Source organism: Chroicocephalus ridibundus, chromosome Z (genome assembly GCF_963924245.1).
Source record: "Chroicocephalus ridibundus chromosome Z, bChrRid1.1, whole genome shotgun sequence".
In the NCBI taxonomy this organism is placed as follows: Eukaryota; Metazoa; Chordata; class Aves; order Charadriiformes; family Laridae; genus Chroicocephalus; species Chroicocephalus ridibundus.
The window spans coordinates 63,080,292-63,102,305 of NC_086316.1; the positions used below are offsets into that span (position 1 = coordinate 63,080,292).

Consider the following 22,014-nt stretch of genomic DNA (forward strand, 5'->3'; position numbering starts at 1 on the left):
CCTGCACATAAACATTAAGTTTCCTTTCCTTTCCTGTACTTATGGAGTAACTCATCCTGCATGTGACTACAATTTGATGTCCCATAGCAAGCCTTTTATGTTGTGGCTTATCAGAGAGAATAGCAGTTAACAAGAATTACTTTTTTTCAATTCGCCAAAGTCAAAAATAGGTAAATGGCTAAAGCTGTTTTAATCAAAATAGCACTATGCTTTTCCCCTCACTTTGTTCCTCCTAAATTATAACTATTTTAACCATCAAATACCTCACTCTGCCTACCAAGGGCCAGTGACACTAAACAGATTAACCATAAGGTTTCTTTTTTTTTTTTCCCTCCAAACTGACTACCTAACAAGTCTTACTTTATAAAGATCCTCAGAATTATCCGTCAGTCCTTGATGAGTGGTATTTCCAGTATCTTGTATTTAGAAAAACAAACTATGGCACATCCATTACAGCTCCCCACAGCTGCTTAAGACATCATTGGAAGTTAAGCTTTTTACTAGGCATTTCTGCCTCATCATCATTTCTTCCAATTCGCAGGAAAACATACTTTGATATTATAATGAATACAATTACATCAGTCAGAAAAAATCCAGAGGGTCGGGGGAACAACAAACAAAAGAAAAGCAGGAAATAGTCAAAATAGTCAATGAGGTCTGTGAGTGAAACAGAAGCCACATTTTAACTGAAGAAATAGGCGCTGACATTGTTGAACCAGCAAACTGCATTGGCCAAGACCTTCAGAGACAACTGTCAAAAGGAAGTTTGCTTGCATAAATTAGTTAGCACTTAATTCCATCACCACTGAACAATGTAGCTGGAAAAGAAGAGAGAGGAAAGAGGAAGAGGAAGCCAGAATGTGCCATGCTATTTAAATAGCTTAGAAATATTCTCTGCATACTTTTCCTCTGAAAGCATAATGCACGTTTATGGCACTATGTAAGAAGGTTTTTATTTGCTTGCTGCTGAATTGACAAATAGGGTTCAAGAACTGCTCATCCAATGCAAAAGGGAGTCTCCTTTGTATTGAATTAAACAAATTTGCCTAGATGCAGTCAGGATGAACATTGTTTTCCTTAGAATATACAGCTCTGTCCATGTGACAACCAGGAAGCTTATCACACAAGCCAACCCTCTGATAACCTAATCTTGTTTTAGACAGACTCTGTTAGCGCTACACACGTTTTAAGTGACAAACTAACTACTATCCTTCCTAAGTCCTTAAACTAAAATAACATTCAGCAAAGCAGTCTAAAATATGTGTTGAAATGTCCATGGGCCTGAGAATCATTTCACCTATGGACACAGCTTGTTGATACCTCTTCTGCACTATAGAAGACGTATCTTCTGACAGAACGACGAGTTCCCGAAGTGCATTACCAAGATAAAACACATCTTGTGCTGACTGGATTAACGTTCATAGCTGAACCACCTGAGATACATTTGAGCAGGCGCTTCATGCCAGCACTTGTCAATAGAACTAGGAAGAGGGAGCTTTGGGCCAGCATTTATTGCTACAAAGAGAAATGAATCAGCAAGCCAAGAGGGCTCACAGAGTAAATATGCAAACTAGAGCTTACATAAGAAGCTTGGAACATGTCCAAAACCTATTGAAATAAAGGAGCTACAAGAATAGTGAAGGGATAGGACATAGAGAGGCCGCTTTAGACCATGTTGTTTTCTTGATTCAGGTGGAAGTCTTGATAGCAAGACAGTGAAACAGGATTTTCCTTAACTAACTCTAATTACAGACTGCTTCAAAAACTGCATCCTTAAATAAAGCATAGTCAGAAGACCAAATATACTCCATTGCAAAAGAAGCTGCAATAGTCTGTACAAGTGAAGATTTCAGGGACACGTCAAATTCACCTATTAGAGTATGGATTACAAAGAACAGGGAAAAAAAATCTGACAAATTTTAGTATTTAACACTTTGTCTTAAGTTTCTTTCATACATCTCAGCTATACAGAAACAGAAGCTCATTTATGGTCTTATGTTCACCATGTATTTCAGTACCTGTAAATATACACTGATACATTACCTTCACATTTGACCTAAGCATTTAGCGGTGTGCTCACTAGGGATTTTGTAGTTTGACAGATTATGGCACCTCTTCCAGAAACCTATTCATTACCAAAATTTGAGAGGCTGGAGAACACACACTCAATTTGCATTAAGAAGCCTCTGTCCAAGAGGATCACAAAACATCAGAAACACCTACTACGTCTTTTGTCATACCTACAGCAAATACTTCATCATAACACGCTTTACAATTCAGCTATTCAAGATTTGCCTGCATCCACAAGCCTATCCCAATCCTGTTCTTTTTAGCCAAGAGATTTTCTTCCCCCCAGTAAGCACACATTAATCAAGTCTGCTAATGAACCAACAGTTAGGAGTGAAGAAAAGACTAAACATAAAATAAGAGCAAACCACCGCAAAGCAACAAAAAATAAGTTCTAGATTATCCATTGTTCGAATTATTTTAGTAATGCTTAGTAAGAATTTCAGCATGAAAACAAGCCAATCCACAATATAAAACAAGATTCTAATTAAACATAAAATTATTCTAAACCTTCAAACACTCTTATACATATTAGGGAATATTACTGAACAATATGAACAGCATAACAAAGGAAAGGACCCTGTCTAAATCCAGGCTCTGCACTGTTGCCTGAACTCCCTGCTTTGTTATCGTTAGTTTGGCAGTAAATAGGACAGTAATATCTTATTAAAAGCTTCAGTCTATCCACATGATAAAATTCCTTCTCTTTTGTGACAATTTCTTCAATCACTCACGAGTCAGAGCTGTGAAAGAAATCTCAAAAGTTTAATGAAGAAAAATGGCACTTTATCAAATTCCCTGTAACCAAGGATCTACAGAAAGAACAATTCTGACACCCTCACAGAGATAATCAAGTACTTTTAATAAATATAATTAGGATTTTGCTCTTAAAAAAAACCCAAGCTGCTCTTCACAATAAATGTTCTTGCCTTTCTTACTTTCTTTATTAAAACCCACTCTTTCCCCAAAAACCCATTTTTAAGCAAAAGTTCCAAAACTTGTACTACCTTTTCATAATCGTTCATAATTTAAATTTCGTAAGACACCTGCATTTCCAAGTACACCATTTCTACAACACTATTAAGCATTTAAAACAGTATTTTTGCTATTAAAATATTTCCCCTCTCAGAAGTCAAACATTTTCTGTGCGTAGTTACAAACATTTGTTAGTGTATTCTACCTATATTCTTGAATCAGAGCAAGAGATGAAGAGAGCAAAGTAAAAAATGCATTTGCTCAATGGTCATAATTAGGACTAAGGCAGTATATTAAGATCAGACTTACCCTACTGGAGATCCTACTCCAGTATATTAAGATCAAAACATACTGTGATCTACTAATGATTTTTGTGGCACTTTAATTAGGCATATACTTACAAAAAAAAGGCTACATCATTCTGCTTATATTGTCCCTATAATTCTTTACGAGGAGCTACGTGCATCTGCTGTTGAATTATGGGATTAAAAATAACTTTAAACAAACAAACAAAAAAAACCCCTTCAGTCTCAGCCCCCCCAAAATATACCACTAACAATGGAACAAGCACACAGAACCAAAACAGTACATGCCTGCAACTGAAAAAAAAAAAGCCACCCCCCAAAACAAACAAATAAAACCACCACCACCAAAAAACCTTAATCATACGAAGCTTTCTTTAGGCAGGATAGCATTTAAGCTAGCTTATCCAGGGCAGAAATATTTGTTTGAAATTCAGCTACCTGAATTCCTTACCATAAAATGGATGACTACCTTGCACACATTATATAGCATTCAAACTAAATAAATTATGCAAAAAATTACAGCAGAAGCAATGGAAGCCTATAGGTTGCCTATATACAAGAGCTCACAAAGAGCCATATGAACATGTTAAAACTGCAGACACACAGACCGTGTTCTGTGACCCAAGTGTGACAGACTGTGCCACTGCACTGAGTATCCCTAGCGCTTCTGGACAGAAAGCAATCACAATTCACAGTTGTTACACATCTTCCCTACAGGCTACTGCAACACAAATTCAGCATCTAAAACAAAAGTTTGTCATTCTTACATGTGAGGGCTAAATATTAGTACAGCATAGAGTAACTGAAACAGTAAATTCACCCAAAACATTTATTTCCCCTTATCTCCTTCTACACATCTGGACAGTCACCTACCCGAATCACTCCACCACTGCCAATTCACACCATGGGAGCCTGAATCAGTTTCTGAACTTGAACCACAGAATCACCGGGATGCAGAACAGAGTTTATTAAACCATCCACATGGATCTGCGAAAAAGAATTAAGACGTGTTTTCAAGATGATGGGTATAAGGGGCCTTGCACAAAAACTAAGACAGTTTCAAATCCACACATTAACTTTGTTTTACACCAGAATTAAACACAGAAGACGCAGAAGTGGTAATATGTAACTTACCACTACAACCACCATTCTAAAATTACTCATTTTAGTCCTCTGCCAAATCTCAAAGTAATGCAGAGAAAGCAGTGTCCCAAAACACAGAAAAGGTAGAACTGATTACCATCTCCTCCTCCAATGCCAGCCAAAACCAAAACATATGCGTAGCTAGCAAGCTTGAGTTCAAAAGAGCTGCCTTTCTGTTACATGTATGAATGGAGTCTTATTGCAATTATCAGGTTAACAAAATGTAACCAAAACCAACAAGAAGTTATGTGCAGGACCTCAACTGGATGACTTCCTCTTAAAGCGCTGCTGTTCTGCTGAGTCTCAAGCACAGTCTGAAAGAGAATCTATACCACCCACACTGTCACAAATACTCCCACAGCCCTCATGGGGAAATACAACTCCTTGCAACAGATGAGGCTTTAAAAAAAGCTGCAATTATTTTAATTGGACCTGACAGCTGCCTTTCATTTAGCTTAACATGAGGTTTTACTGAAAGTGTGCAGCCACAGCCATTGGCAAGAACGGAGAGAGTTGCTTACAAGTACTAGGATCTACTTCTGAGAAGCTTACTCTGCCTGGTGGGCTTTTGTGGAGTACTGCCACATATGCTATATATTGAGGATACAAAGTTTTATTATGTGGTCCTGGCCACTAGGCCACAATAATGCAGTAAGTCTAAGACGTATACGGAACACACCCATAGCCTCACCTTGATGACATTTGTTGGAGCCAGTTCAAATAAGGTGCCAAAATACATAAGAGAGAGAGGACAATAAACTACGGAAGAGTGGTTTTGTCATCTGCTTTTAAAACAGCAAATACACCACGCCCACCACCCCCCCAAAAAAAGTCTAATAGATCTAGGTTTCTGAGTTGACAACTGGAATCCTTCCTTAAAGAAAAAGATTCTTCAGATCAGATCCTGATTAGCATATTCTTTCATAAAGCATTCAATATGCAGTTGCAAAACTGAGTTTCATGATTCCCACAGTTTCTAAGACAAAGAGCAGCAACAGAATCATCATTAAAATAACTGTTCTGCTACTTCCCAACACTCTGTGAGATTTAACAAACTCTAAAATCTCCATACTAATACAATTGTTTCACAGATCTCAGCTACCTTTTCCAAAACACTGCTGGTGTCAGCTCCCCATGGTGCCATGGCAAGCCCAGCTAGATGATGACTGTACTGCTACTTTCCTGGCTTGCTTGGAAATAAAAAAATTTGGCTTGCTGTCCCTTATAGATGTGGCTCTGGAACTTTTCTTCTGAAATTTTCCTACTGCTTTCTCACCTACAGCCAACACTTTTGCATGACTAAAAATATTAACTTAAGTATCTTACTAAATAAAGTTTGTATCTGGCCAGCAACTCTCTTCATACACACCCCATTTAGGAACTGCTGCTCCATGATACAAAGACTGAAACAGCTTTCTTGGCTCTTAACTAAGAAGAGCTGAATAACGTCCCTCTCCCTTGCCTTGCAATCTTCCACAGAAGGTTAAACTTTCAGTTCAATTTGAGATCTAAGTGGCAACCCTGAAGATAGACAGTGGACTGTTGAACATGCCGACTCCTCCAGATTACGCATTCAAGATTGTGACTACCTCTGTGAAGTCTTGAATTCTGCATTATATACCCTCCATTACCGCTTCAATCACTCACCCTTCCACTATATATCAGGTAGCAAGAAAAAGAATAGAGTGAGTGTAGGGCTGTATTAACAATGGTCAACTGCACAGATCATTACATAAAAGATGATTATCTAAGCATTATCTAAGGACTGGAAAAGAGGGCTGGAATACTCCTCCATCCTCATTTCTCTACCCCTACTGAAAAATAAGGTGTTGTTACAAAAGTTCAAAAGACAGACATCGGTTTAACACCATGGGCAACCACAATACATTTCCCATGACCGTTAACGACCTTCTTGTTACTAAGTCAAAAATTCAAGTTTTTTTTTTCTTTAATAAAAAATTGATTACCCTGGCATACATGCTACAAGTGTTCAGTGTTTTTAGCTAAACTGCAAAAGGGTTAAGAGTTGGGGAGAAGTTAAGAAAATAAGCATAGCACGTCTTAAAAAGAAAGATCTTTTTTTCCCCCTAATGTAAGTTTTCCCCACGAGATGCTAACTTAAGTAGAACTAAGGCTACAGTCTACTTACACCTTTTTCATTACCACGTAGTTCTAATTTTTAATTAAAATACATGGTTCGTAATTAACATTAAGAACCTATTCCAACTCAAACCCCTGATGGGCAGGTCACTGTATGAAAGAGCACTAATATTACATGTTAATTATAAACTAATTTCAGAAGGGTTATGAAGAACGAGGACTTTTCAGAACTAGATAGATTTGTGCTGCTGAATGCACAAAATCATCCCTTGCAGACAACATCTGACAGAGAACAACTATTTTTGTGGCTGCAAAGAGAATTACAAGAACAACCAACTTGGATTTTACTCCACTACCACACTTGTGAAAACTGTCATTCTGCATTTCAAAAAAAAGTTGTGAATTAAAAACCAGAAGACATTTTTTTACTGTTTTCTTACTGTTGTTCGGTTTTTTTGAATAGCTCTACAACATGAAAGATGAGGGTCTGCCTAGCTATATGAAATTTTGTTTACCTAATGCAAAAAAAGAAGTTAAGGTTAGTACGGCTATCAAACACTTCAGACTTCGAAAGAACGTATCCTAAAGCCCATGCTTAAATCACTAGTAATATTACATTATAATCCAAGGCCATTTATCACTTTGGCTAGACCTACTGGAGGAAGATGCCAGATGGAACATCGTAATGGACACTACTCTCATTTCATTACACATCGCACACAATGCCAAGAAGCATCGTAACACCACTATCTTAGCAATATAGGTGCCATTATTGATAGCAGTGAGCAATGGAAATGATCACTTAAAGCAGCAAAATTCATTACAAATATTCCATTAATCAAGTTCTAATAGGGCTAAAGAGGCTATTTGACATATTTGTTAGTGTTGCTGCATCAGTAGATCTATGTATAAAACCTAGCATTTTGCTTTCACAAGGAACAGAAGAAAAAAAAATAAAAATCATTTACTACATTATTCTTCCCTTTCCATTTTCTTCATCTACCATGACAAAGTAAAAAAGCATATTTAGATTTCTTTTAAGCATAGTTTAGCTGAATCCATAGCACAAAATAAGGGAAAAATATAAACTTATGAATTCATGAACGTAACCTCATGGAGTGCACGTACAAAACTGGTAATTTAGCAGCTACATTAATGCAACTGAATGCCGTACAAACTGAATAAACAAAACAAATGTTCTCCACAATTACTTTGTGAAAGCAATTAAATACTTTGTGTATCTGATTTTTTTTTTCCATTAAGTGGAACAAACAGAGGATGCATATAATTACAGAAACTACACACAAAATTAGTTAGCCTATATTACAAGAAATTGTTTTGACAAATATTTATTCCACTTTCAAAAAATGAGTAAGAAGTGCTTAAACATACTCAACTACCATCCTTCAACATGTTAATAGATAATTTGGTTATATAGAGATCCAGATTGCTGGAAGCTAGGTGATTGACAGGAGAGGGCATCAACTTGCAGGTACTTTGTGAACTTAAGTACTTGCTGTTGAGTAGCTGAACTGCTTTTTACACAGTCTAAAGACAAAAATTTGACACTGGATCCCAAATTCTTCTCCAGATGAATGGCCTGTGAGGAGGGGAGCAAGGGAATCCTCTCCAGCAGTACGTGTTAAGCTCACTAAGCTCAGCTTCACTAGTGGCTATAATTTCATCATGCAAGACTCACTTCATATCCAAGTATCAGGACTGATAGCAGAAAACGCATCTTAGCAGAGAGAGTAGTTTCTACTTTGGATTTTAAAATGAAAGGATCTTAAAACAGCCATTTTTGTCTCTTATTGCAATATACATAGATATAAAAATATACACACATACCTAAAAAGCAGTGTACAACTTGTATTCTAATCACACAGCAGAATAAATAAATGTAAAAATATCCACACAGTTATCTTTCTTGAATCTTTTCTGCCCAGCATTTTTAGACATGACAGATGCACTGAAACTAGACTCTGTCTAGCCTCTGACTCCTCCATTAAAGACACAAGACTACAGCATCAAAAAAAGAAATCTACTTCATATTTTAAGTGGGGAAAAAATCCAGAAGAAAGATAACTTTAAAAACAGAAAAACCGAATGCAGTTCATAATATTTCAATCACACACTCACTGGGAAGGGGAGGGATGAATACAAACATGAAGTTATGCCAAAAAAAGATACATACGCCCTCAGGTTCAGAGTCGATTCCAATTTACCATGCTCTAGATTCTTATTACAGATAGAGTCTCACAAATGAAGTAGACAGACGAAGGAAACATGAAAAAAAAATGTACAATTGTTTCATGCTTATTTGCAAGGTCAGACATTTCATTTTTTGTTTACTTCCTAACTAGACTGTGAATGCATTTTCAAGAAAAATCCCAGTATATTTTGAATCCAGGGGGTGGAGAAAAAAAAAATAAAAATTGCACCACATTTTATCTTATGAAACCAAATCTTGGTTTCATAAGATAAAAATTTCAGTCACAGGGAATTCAATATCATTACAGTAGCTCCTCTCAAGTATGCAGAGGATCACCATTTGGAGACTACCTTAAGGAAAGAATTCACTATCTCCAAATCCTGCATAGATTAATACTTGTACTACATAATTTGAAAGAAAAAGTAATACATAAATTGTCTTCTCAAATATTTGGGACCTAATATATTCTGCTGAGTTTTGTTTCCATCTTGCACCCTAGGAAAATAAATTATCTTCCAGCAATCACTATTTCCTCTGATGTGCTACGTACAAACAGACAACTACTGGCACGAGAAATGGCTTATGTGCTTCAGGATGTTTTCAAAACTATTCATTTGACACGTTACTATTCAGTAAGCAGGCAATGTCCAGCTAAACTCTCTTGCAAAAGTAATTGCTGCTAACAGTGGTGTGACTGAAGAAGGAAAAACAACTCAAGTGTTTCTTATGTAGTGGCTCTAAGAAATGCATTGCAGGGAACAATAGTTTAATCTTAGATACCAAGAAACAAATTTTGAGACAACAGGAACTGGGATACTGTTTCCACATTTTATTAAAAAGGGGACAAAAACTCACTAGTGCTTTTCCACATCACTCCACTCTAGTCTCTCCTGAGAAGCAGATAGATATAAGCATGTATCAGAGAATCTTAAAAAGGTGGTACCAATACAGGAAAAATCTGTTTACCTCCTGCCCATCAATGATACCTGCTCGCTGGAGTATGGTCATGGCCCTTCTGGGAGAGAGGAAATAGCAGAAGCTTTGTCACTTGCACTTTATGAGTGCAGGACAGACAAGTGAGACTGATAAATGTGGCCCCACACTACAGTCACACAGCACATTCACACCAGGTGGCAAATTTCCTAGAAGATTTCAGAATGATGAAACTAAATGCCTTCTGCTATTCCATCCCCTGCCCCCCAAATGATGTTGCACTTTTAATCCCTCCATGAATGTAGGTGGTTCTACATTGCCTATCTGAGATGAAAACCTAAAATACAGTAATGGCATCCCACACTATCAGTGGCAGACATTTCTGAGTCCATCATTCTACCAGTCATAATAGATAAGATGCTGTTATGATTTGAAAAAACCTGTAACAATTTACTGACCCCTCCCCACCTGGAAAATGGACCTGCGAAAAACAAGGAAACAGAAGGATTGAAATATAAATAGATTTAATAGGATAAGACTAAATAATTAACAATAACAGTAAAGAACCACTATTGATCCCAATACTAACATAAGATATACAAGGATATATACAAGGATATATGTAGGATATACACAGCCAAATATACCAGTAAGAAACTGCACTCCCAGCAGTGGACAGCAAATGTTGGACACTGCAAGCACTGTGGCTTCGGGAGGAAGGGAAGGGCTTAGTGGTCCTGCACGAGGGCAAGGAGCCCTCTGGACCGCCACCATCAAGGGAGAGAGAAACTATGCAGTATACTTTCTAATTTATATTGAATGTGATGTTGAATCCCACATAGCCTAGCTAATATGAAGTAAATATTTTCATGAATTCAGACACTAGAGTCTCCTAAAAGTGCAAATTTCCCAAGCATTGGAAGTTAGTCCTGTGTCGCTCAAACCAGGACACATACAAACTTTTTTACTAATCATACAGACTGTCCATCACTTGTCAGTTCCCCCTTCACCACTAGCCTTGGGGTCCAATCTGAAAGCAGAGCATCCCCCATTCAAATACTGTTGACCTACACATTTCAACCAGCAGATCCCTCCAGACAACGAAAAATGTAAGGCCACCAGAATCCATAGGAACTAAAGAGAATAAGTACAAAAGTCTCAGGAGCAAGTGCTCTGCAAGGTAGCTTTCAGGAGAAAAGGACTTCATTGCTGCTTCCCCTTCTCCAGTTTCAGTTTTTACCAGGGTTAGTTATTTCCCACCCCTGCAGCAATTACAAATCATTTTACAGATAGGCATGAAATTCACAGCCTACTGTCCAAAGTCTGAAAGTCAACTTGCAAGTGGCAAAAAAGCAGGAAAGACAGGAGGTGGTACACTTTAAATCTGCCCAGAAAGAGATATAACTGGGTATGTATCCCAGTTTTTAACTGCACTTCTGACTTTTATGGAAGGATTATTGACGATCAAATCAGTGATGATGAAGAGCAACATTTACATTTACTGTGATCAAGTGAAAGACTATTCCTGACCAGCAACTGGAACTCAAAAAGCAAGTCAATTGCCATTGTGCTAAATTCAACCTAGAGACTGCTAAGGAAAGAGTAAGCCCTGCTTTCCCCTGACACCTGCCTTTTATTAAGTCTAAGGTTTGCATAACGACACCACGAGTCCAATCAGTAACTGATACAAAAAGGCTAACCCTGCAAGATATCAGGGGAAATTTTTTTCTAATTAGATCAGCATGCTCATCAACTCACTGACCTTCAATACCAAGTTTTCACATATGAAGCAAAGGACCCGCACAGGAAGGAAAGAGGAAGCGTACTGCCTACTGTCAGAGAAGATGCAGCAGAATGTAAGACTATACATTCAGTCACAGGCTTTCTAAATTAAGACTCCTTTAAAGTAAAGGTGATAACTTCATTATTGCTGATATTTTTCTTGTAGTATGAAAGAAATGTATCAAAAAACATACGCAAGCATATTTTAATGCTCACAACAGCACATGCTGGTAGCAAAATTCATGCATGTGGGTCACATTTTATAGCTTAGTCTGCCTTGGATTTGGAGTTTTGGTGGGGTTTTTTTTCCCTGAAAGAATCAACCAGTGAATACAAGAAGTTTGGGGAAGGGGGCAAGGGAGAATAATTTAAAAAAGAAAAATTAACTATGTCAAATACTTCCCAGAAACTAAGTAGTGAAGACACTCAAACAGGTCAGTAATTAGTTATGGTCCAGACAATAACTATGTCAGCAGCTCATGTTCTACACTGAGTTCATAACGGAAAGAAATATTTACAGGATGTGGTCTTCTTAACTGCAAGACACCCTTGCTCAGCAACTGCTGCAATGCTTTTGCAACAAAAAGTCAATTACTTGCCTAAAAAGCAATGTTTTACATTTATAAAAGGCTTGATGGAATGAGACTAAAGTATACAGAACAGACCATCACCTCCCACATGGCAAGTTAAAAATTTACTTACATTTACTTTCTTATAACCAAAGAAAAACCCCTCTAAAAATTCCAAAATGACCAATATAAGAAGGTGCCTTGCCAAGAAGTGCTCACGATAAAGGCTTTGGCTAATCGTAACGTTAAGGTTAAAAAAAAAATGTAGAAAAATATTCAATTAATATCGACCTGTAATTCAAATGCTGAATACTGAAGATATTCATAAAAATAAAAATTGAGACCTGAAATACACAACAGTGCCAGTGATCTAGATACATCTTTCATCTGTCACAGTGTTCTTAAAAAGTAACCAAAGATACACAAGATGCACCTCAAGCTTCTTATAGCTTCCTTTAAAGCTAGATGATGCCACTTTATAGCCGATGATGCCCATTACTTAGAGCAGAAAGCACTCTACTTCCAATCTTAACAGGAAAGATAATTTCTGCCATATGAAGTCCATGTAATAAAATAGTTTCTGTTAACGTTTAGGTGTCTGGATGTAAAGCAAGTCTAATAAATGCTACGGGTGAAACCAGTCTCGCTGCAGCACATGCAAGCTTCTCATGCAAATTCCTATTCTATTGCCCCTCCTACTAATTGATTAACTAAGAGCCACCCACATCTTGCAGCTGAAAAACACACTTAACAGTAAATCCTGATATGAAGAAAATGAAACAACTTTTTTTTAATCAAAATAAAATAATCTGTGATGCTGTCTTCTGGTCTGCTCTCAAATCAACGTTATCAATGTCTTGGAGAGCCTAAGGAGAAGTGATAAATTCAGTCAGAAACCACAAGATGAAACAATGCATAACAGCCAATATGCTTTCAAAAGTCACATCAGTTATATGTCATGGTTAATTAAATCACACAGACTACAATTAAGTTGCCAAGTACCTTAAAAAAAAATAAAAAAAAAAAAATCAAGACAACATTTTAATGGAGAGATAACAAAAGAGATACTGGGTAAATCCACAGACTTGGTTCTATTATGCTATCAACAGCACAGGAAGATGTTAGTAGAAAATTTTGAACGAACTCTGGAATGGGAAAAAAATTCAGTAGACTCCGTAGGCTTACATATTTATTAAAACCAGAAATGGCATGGGCTTTGATGAGGGTTTAAGTTGGTCAAACAGTGAGAAAAGACAACATACTAAAACTGTTGCAAATATAGTGCAATTTGCCACCATTTACAGCTTCTGAACAGTAAAAACCAACTTTGTGTTAAGATTAGGTTTTATGGAACTGCACTAACACTATGATAGTGGCAAGTCCAACCTGAACACAGATGTGTGAACTAATTTCAAAGATTATTTGAAAATTAATACCTGTTACTAGTGATGATGAGGAATGAACCAGGAATAAGTTTTTAACTTGATATTTCACACCAAAAATGTCAGCAAACCAGGCCAGACTCTAGAGAAATAAGAGATACCTCTAAGGCGGGGGGAGGAGGTGGACAAACACAGATACTTGCTCCGGTGCACTGCAAGTACATTTCAGAAACACAAAAGGACAGAAGGAAAACAGAGACCTGATAGAACATTTCTTTGCTCTATTTCTGGTACTTCCTACAATTCAATAGCTACAGAACAGTGCTGTAGCCACTGCTATCTGGCAGACAAGTAGAAACATTGGAATGAATTGTACTTGAGCAGATCAGGCCTCCCTTTGGCTAGAAGGGCCCCTATTCATTCACGAAACACAAAATTTGGTGACTAGAATGAACATAAACATCACACTTCACAGAAGAAAAAAGGCTGAGAAGGAGGAAAGTTCCTGTGTATCAGAACATGTCTTCTATAGATTCTCTCATAATTACCTCAAAGAAGGCTGAGACCAGACAAACTAACACACATCATAATCAGGGAAGACAAGTGGACTGCCAGAACAAATATGAAAGCACATGAGAACCCAGCTGGTATGGACCTAGACACAAACAAGCAACTCCAGAAGTTGTTTTGGACTGTACGGCTCATCTCTCAGCAGATGAGCACATCCTTAGTTGGTGGTATCATTACCATGGGACAGCTAAAAAATTCAGGGAACAGGAAGGGTAGAATTTAAAACACAAAGTACCACCAGCATCTCCTCTTTCAACCCAGAAGACAGGAACACATCAAGCTTCCAACTCTGCTTCACAACTGAACTCTTAATATCATTTTTAAAAAGTATAGAAATGATGGGAATTATGGCCTTTGCTACAGCCAGGCTTCACATGAAGCAACCTTATTATTAAATGTTTGATTTAAATAAATCCGATTTAAATAAATCCATGCCTTCCACAGTAACAAAAAGAAAACACTTGCCTCTTCACTCCCTTTCAGGGACCTATCACTTCTTACACAAGACAGAACAACAATAAGAACCTTACGTAAGATAATTCACTGAAGTTAATTTTTAACTCTATGTCTAATCATAGTGATGGAAGAGAAAAAACAAACAAGAGAAAACATTCAGAAAGGACACGCAAAATTGCTTTAAAGATACATACTTCATTACTCTGGGTTTAAGAGAGCTATAAAATCAAGGCTTTCTAATTATTTCAGATAAGAAAAAACCTATGCAAAATACTCATTAGAAAACAATCAAATGGAATTACAGCTTCTAGAGACATGTATTTTTCTGTCAATGCAATTTTTAATATATTTGCCTTCCAACTAGGAAGAATCAAAATGACTGCCACCTCCTTTGCGAACAAGGAAGTAATATGCAACAAAACATGCTCTGCCCTGGGACTGTTTCTATATCATAATAAAATTCTGCAATATTTGGAGGTATTAATTGCAAATGTTCCCACTTCCTGTCCTGAGAACTTGCTGGAATTAAGAGTTTGGGCAGAAACAACATCTTTCACTGATCATTTTTATTTTCACCAGCCCTGGTTTTCTACCTGCAGTATGAAGCAATTACACAAAACTGTGACAGGGATGTAAAGAAACACACAAGCTATCAGCCTTACAAAAAAAAAAAAAAGGGGGGGGGAACCCACAAACACACACCCCACCCCACCCCCCAAAAAAACAACACCAAAACCCTGTATACTGTGCACAGCCCTAGATATCCAAGAAGAAAAACATAATACTCTTTTTCCTATACAGCAGCTCTATTGGTAGCTTCCTTGTTTCAATTTCCATCTACGGGATATGTTAATTAAAAGAAAACCAAAAAAGGGTACGAGGAAAAAACTGTTCGTGAAAATGCTGAAAGTGTAAGTCAGCAATTGTTATTCAATACTATCTTCAATATAAGAAGTCCTTTATTAACCCCTAAATTCAGAGAAGAAACCAGATTTGAAAAATATAACTACCACATTCTGTTTCAGATGAGTGTGATATTTTTATTCATTTGACATATGTTGCTTCCTGAATGGGTTCAATGTATTTTGGCATCCCAGAACAAAACTGCTCTCATCGTGTTTGGCACTTCATGTACAATGCAGCCAGGAAGCCACTCCTTAGACTGTGCAGCCATCTGCAGCAGACACCAAAGCTTTCTAAACAAGCAAGCTGCACTGCTGTAAATATGCAGTATTTCAACATACAATAAAAGTTCTCCTCTATTAACCAGACTCTCCATTTAATTGCCTGCAGACAAATTCATGCAATCTGCAACACATAATACATCAGCACAAAGCAAAACAGAAAGGGGAAAAAAAAAACCCAGAACTATTTCTTATCAGAAGATTCCTGGTTTCTTAATTATTTTGCTTTCTAAATTGTGTCATCCATATATTAAAACAAAACAGCCCCTGCTGCCCTGCTTTACATGTACTCCACCCAAAAAGTAACTGGCAGAATTCCTAGCTAAAACTAATATGAATCAAACAACAGAGGTCAGAAGAACATAGCAGGCCCAAAACAATATGAGACTTTGAGATACAAAGCAAGGAGAGACTGGGTGCATGGGAGAAGGAGGAGGAACCCACATTCAAAACCCTCTAGCTAATAAGATGGATAAACTGCCCAGAAAAACTGCTGCACCAAATCTAGACAGGTTACACAATTCAGTCTGCGTAACAGGAACAACAGTGGAAACACATTCTTAGACCAGAGTTCAAAAAAAAAAAAAAAAGGAGTGCACGTGGAAATGTGTATTCATTCCCCATTTTGGGATTGTGAGATTTCAAAAAAAATACATCCTAACAAAAAGTACACATAAACATGCACCCCGACACTTAAAATGCTACGAAGTGTGCTAATGAAATCCAGTACTTAAAAAAATAGCATATACAACTGGACCTCCATTTTACTTTAAAATACTTCCCCCTTAAAGAACACTTCCTTCCAACCTAGGCAATTCTATGATTCTGTCTCGCGTCACCTACCTCAACAAGCCGGTTTGGTTTTACTTTTACATTTGTTTAGTATAAAATGCAGCACTAAACCCAGTAAGCTTTTATTTACAATGCAGCTTTAAAAAGAGTTTGAGTTTTACTTTAATAGACCTTTTTCACTGCTATGATAAGGAGTAGCCACTATTACTGTAAAGAGCAAAAGTTAAAAAAAATAATAATAATTTTTTCCAGATTCTAAGCATCTTCTCCTTTTAGTTTATACCGTAATTATGACACATATTAGCTCAACATGATTCTCAGCAGCTTCAAGAGTTACCGTCATGGGCAAATATAGGAATCCCTGAACTGCACCTCCGTCTACTGTTTTCTTCTACAGTCATTTTACAACCAATACATAAATCCTGATCCATTCCAATTAGTGCATCACAATTGTGATGCACAAAAATTACTCCTCTTTGTATTAGCTGTGGTTCTAACTACAAGATTCTTCATATCTCCCATGTGACTAAGCACTGTTATTCTTGTCCTGTATTTACTCAGCTCTGCTCTCACAATGTCCGTTTGATTTTTGCCCACTTATAATCTCTTTTCACTCCCAACACAGTAATGAAGTGTTTAAGATAATATTTTTTGTACTAAATTATTTTTCTTTTTACTTAGTGTTGTGTTACTCTAAGCCAACAGATGCTGATTAAAGAAAAAAGAAGAGCTATTAGGTTATTTTTATTTTACTACAACAGGCGTTTTGGAGATCGGATAAGCAACTGTTATAACAAAATTAACAGAAGGCTATTCTTGAATGATTTCCAAAGTATTTTTGCCTCTTTAGATTGGGAATAATGCTAGCTTACTGCTTACAATAAAAAAAATTAAGAATTACTTGTAATTTAGACAATTATATTGAAGTACAGTTTCTCTTAAAGTACTGTTATCAACATAGATAATAATTCACTCTCTAAAATAAAAAACATGTTTTTCATTAAGATTCTTCCTTCCCATCACAGTGCAAATTACAGCCTCAAACCTGAATTCAAAGTTGATTTAATAATAACTCAGCTTAAAGTGTTATTTAACTTCTGACATCCTGTGCTTTCTAGCAAGAGGGAAAAAAAAAAAAAAAAAAAAGGTACAATACTACTTTGACACTATTGAAGTAAAAAGTGGGACAGTGCCTTACTGATTTGCTATTAACATGTCAGCCTCTTTTTCTCCGAATAGGAAAATGGAACTGAATAGCACAATGTAGGAAGTTCACAATTTTCAAAACTGTGATCTTAAATAATTTTAATTGTCCAGTGCATACTTCCCTTCAGACTTTTCAAAGATTAAAAACAAGTTAATACAAGTTCAGGGAACACGAGTAACATTCTGATTTTGAGCGAAGGTTATTCCTCTGTAGATATTTCATACTCCTAGGCTGAAATTTAAAAATTTGTCACAATTTAACACAACTGGAACAATGGTTGATCTATGGATCTAAAATGAGCAAATATGTATTTGAATTCAGTAGACTCGCTCCATCTAGGCAGGGACTCGCTCCATCTAGGCCAGTTGAGAGAAAGCAAGGAGTGTTTTTAAAAGTTTAAGAAATAATTTGTTGGTTCTTGAACAGTCGTTTTGTATAAAGGGAGAAGTAAGAAAGAGGACAAGAAAAAAGTATTGATTAAATATATGTTTCTCTCCCATCCCAACACTTTCTTTTAACCTGCTCCATCGACAGGGCCACAATCCTTCCCTTGAGGCGTCACAGGCGGCTGCTGCAAAACCAATTCAGTAACACGAATGTAATGAAAGACTACAGGACATTTGAAATCTTGACAATACCTCTCCCACAGATCCCACAGGTTTCCCACAGGAAAATCCCTCAGAAATGTTTGTCTGCTCCACTGTCTTTCTCCCGTAAGAGCAGCATTGCAAAAAGCACACAGGAATGCCACCATCCTCAGCACTTCTGCTTCGCTTCAGTAAAGCAAGACAAAATAAGGGCTCCTTGAAAAATAGAGGAGCATGCCCAGATAAAAACAAGCAGAAGAGTAAATTATTCTCATGTAAGTCTATTAAAATCTATTTTAGGTCTCTCTTGCTTTTCTAGTACTTTTACTGTTTATATTTTCATTTATTTACATGAAATCTCTGCTATTGGACCCAAAGGATTAACGTTTAGATTAAGAATAATGCACCGGGAGAACAGGATCTTCTAATAGCCACAGAATGCTCCCTCCTCCACAAAACATTGTTCAGAAAAAGAAGTCTCCTAAAAGAAAAGACACAACTAAGATGCAGTATAGTTAAACAATCGTATAGTAAAATAGTAAAGCTCTGACAGCTTCTCCCTCCCCCCTATCAACATTTCTGATCTTACCCATCAGAATCAGAGCCAGATGGCTTGCCAAATTCAGTTCCAGTTTATTTCCTCTTCCTCTCACATTGCCAGAAAGGATGGAAACACACAGGTTTAAACATCTTTTTCTCCTCTTCCTACTTAGAGTTGAGTCCTTAACTTAATTGTTACCTTGCTTTTAATAGTTTTCCAACACCCATATGTAAATCAACAAAAGCAACCTTAAAGTAAAATTCTAGGTTTGCTCCAAATGTTATTTTCTAGCATTCTACACTCGATTCCCTCTGCCTGTAATTCCTCCCAGAAGGAGATCTACTAAAGAATGCATTAATATTCTCCATTACTTAGAATAAATCACCCTGTATAAGTCTACTAAAGCACAACTGAAATAAATGGTATAAAGGCTGGATCGCTATGAATCAGAAAGATGTGAACTTTTGGATTTTATCCCTCAGTGATGAACTTCATTGCCAATCCCCAAAAAATACAGAGCACTTCAGAACTTAAATAACCCACAGCTCCAAGGTTAACGTCCCATATGATTATGTGACCAGAAGTAACCCAAAATGAGTATGTTCTCCTAAAAGGAGCTAACTACCAAGCTGACATTCCAGGTCACCACAGACTAATTTGCCACAGCAAGAAAACGTACCAGCAGCAGCAGGTTCATCTCCTCCTTCAGGCAGACATGCCTACCCCATAGGCCGAAGTGGAAACTAAGTAAATTCAACACCTGCATATTATACTCTAGCATCAGCATGGAAAGTGAGCATTTACAGAGCATTTAAGTGATGAAAGATTCAGACTGCTATGCTACCATACTTTCAGTTTACTTTTACCTAAAATACAGGCCTCAACCCCGTAAATACTTCTGCAGCCAAGCTTTTTTGTTTGATTTAACCACAAGCATGCATAAGCACGTACAGATTATTAAGCATATCATTTCACAGAGGGGAAAAAGCACATTAATTTGCATTAGTATCATTATTTAAGAGTTCTCCAATATCCCATTTCAACTATAAACCTCCGTCCTATCCTCAGGGTTACCTGTACGTAAAGAAAGAAGACTTGCAGTAATTCGATGAAATTGCTGACAATTGGGTTGATCTTCTAAACTATCATTTCTCCCCTCAGGGAGAGTGAAGACAGGATGACTACAGTCACATGTTGGGGAAAAACCAGCAATTACCAAGAAGTTTCTTAGCAGCCTAACAGAAGTCTCTTGGACAAGCCTGGAAACACTTTCTACCATCCAAACACTTAAAATGATATCCATAGCCATTGTGGATGACTGAACCTGTGACTGACATGCACAGGCATCTTTGAACTGCATTTCACACATTTGTTCAGATGTACAGACGTATCATGATGCAGCTATGCCCTCTCCTTTGGAAGTCTGGTTGGAAGTTTTGGAAGATACGTACAAAAGCAAGTGTAGGGTCCTGCACCGGGAAGGAAGAATGCCAAGCACCAGTATAGGTTAGGGGCGGACATGCTGGGAAGCAGCTCTGAGGAGAAGGACCTGGGGGTCCTGGTAGACAGCAAATTATCCATGAGCCAGCAGTGTGCCCTTTTCGCCAAGAAGGCCAATGGCATCCTGGGCTGCATAGGAAAGACTGTGGCCAGTAGGTTGAGGGAGGTCATTCTCCCCCTCTACTCTGCACTGGTGAGGCCACAACTGGAGTACTGTGTCCAGTTTTGGGCTCCCCAGTTCAAGAGGGACAGGGAACTACTGGAGCGAGTCCAGCGAAGGGCAACCAAGATGATTATGGGACTGGAGCATCTCCTTTACGAGGAAAGGCTGAAAGAGCTGGGACTCTTTAGCCTGGAGAAGAGAAGGTTGAGGGGGGACCTGATTACAAGTATCTAAAGGGTGGGTTTAAGGAGGACGGAGCCAGGCTCTTTTCAATGGTTCCCTGCGACAGGACAAGGGGCAATGGGCACAAGCTAGAGCATAGGAAGTTCTGGTCAAATACACGGAGAAACTTCTTTACAGTGAGGGTGACAGAGCACTGGAACAGGCTGCCCAGGGAGGTTGTGGAGTCCCCTACTCTGGAGATTTTCAAGACCCGCCTGGAGGCAGCCCTGAGGGATGTGCTTTAGGCAATCCTGCTCTAGCAGGGGAGTTGGACTAGATGATCTCTAGAGGTCCCTTCCAACTCCGAAGATTCCGTGATTCTGTGAAAAACTCCAAGGCCAAAGTGGGCAAGGGAGGCTGAAGAAATAATTTCCGCAACCATACTAAACTCAGACCCCACATTATGGTACAGAGGACTAAGGAAGAACATGAAACTTTTCTTCCATAACTGCCTGGTAAGATGGAGCCCCCTACGCAGCTGCTACAGGGACTTCTCATGCCAAACAGAGTTGAAGACAGAGGAGAAGCTGTGAAGGCAGCAGTAAAACTCAAAGCGCAGTACTTCAGACACCAAGACCACCCTTCCGTAGCTATCTTTAATATAGTAGCAGAAGTTCAAATATTTTTAATTTAGTTAATGATACTGGAGCTTTCACCACCAAGGACAGTAAGGCCCTGGCCACTTCAGAGGAAGATAGCCCCTGTTCCAAATAAAGAGTATTTCATCTCAAGTATTTGTAACTTTTAGTAACACTTCAAATCACTTCAGATCTTCTTCCACTCTTAAAGCTAGCCCAGGACAACTGATACAAGAAGGAGCCACTGAGCACTAAGGAGCTCACAGGAAGACAACTATACCCCAGCCATCTACTTCAGAAGCGCAATTTTAAGTTCCAGAGAACACAAAACTCAACACTCCTAAAACAAGTATTTCCTTCCCGTTTGTTCCCAGAAAGGAAATTCTACTCAAATAGCTGCAGTCTCTCCTACTGGAAGTGTGTAACAGTCGAGAACAGTCAGACCATGTCTATACATCTCTCTTCATTCCACCCCAGTCAACTTTGTAACGGGTCCTACAAGACACGAAGCACAGTACTGTACGTATTGAACTATATGAACTTGGAGAATTCAGCGTGCTTAGAAGACTTTTTTGTTTGGAAAGGGAGCTCATGCACCCAGTGTAATTCGAAACTGATCACTCTAAAGATACTGATGTACAGTTTCTTCCAGTTATTATTCTCACAATGTGCATCTGAATAAGAGAATCTTAAAGAATTTTTGCTTTTAGCCGTTGTTTTACTTTGCATATATAATATAGCCTTAT

General features: G+C 37.9%; 1 protein-coding gene across 13 annotated transcripts in view; it reads right to left on the bottom strand.

Annotated features, from left to right (window-relative positions):
• ERBIN (erbb2 interacting protein) overlaps positions 1–22,014 on the bottom strand; it is a 123,859-nt gene that overhangs the window by 96,160 nt on the left and 5,685 nt on the right. For 9 of the 13 annotated variants that reach the window (XM_063319543.1, XM_063319545.1, XM_063319544.1 and 6 more), the window contains one exon: positions 4,221–4,334. The exons of the other annotated variants lie outside the window; for them this stretch is intronic. The gene's annotated coding sequence lies outside the window, so the exon portion shown is untranslated. The remainder of the gene's footprint in view (positions 1–4,220; positions 4,335–22,014) is intronic. 13 annotated transcript variants of the gene reach the window in all.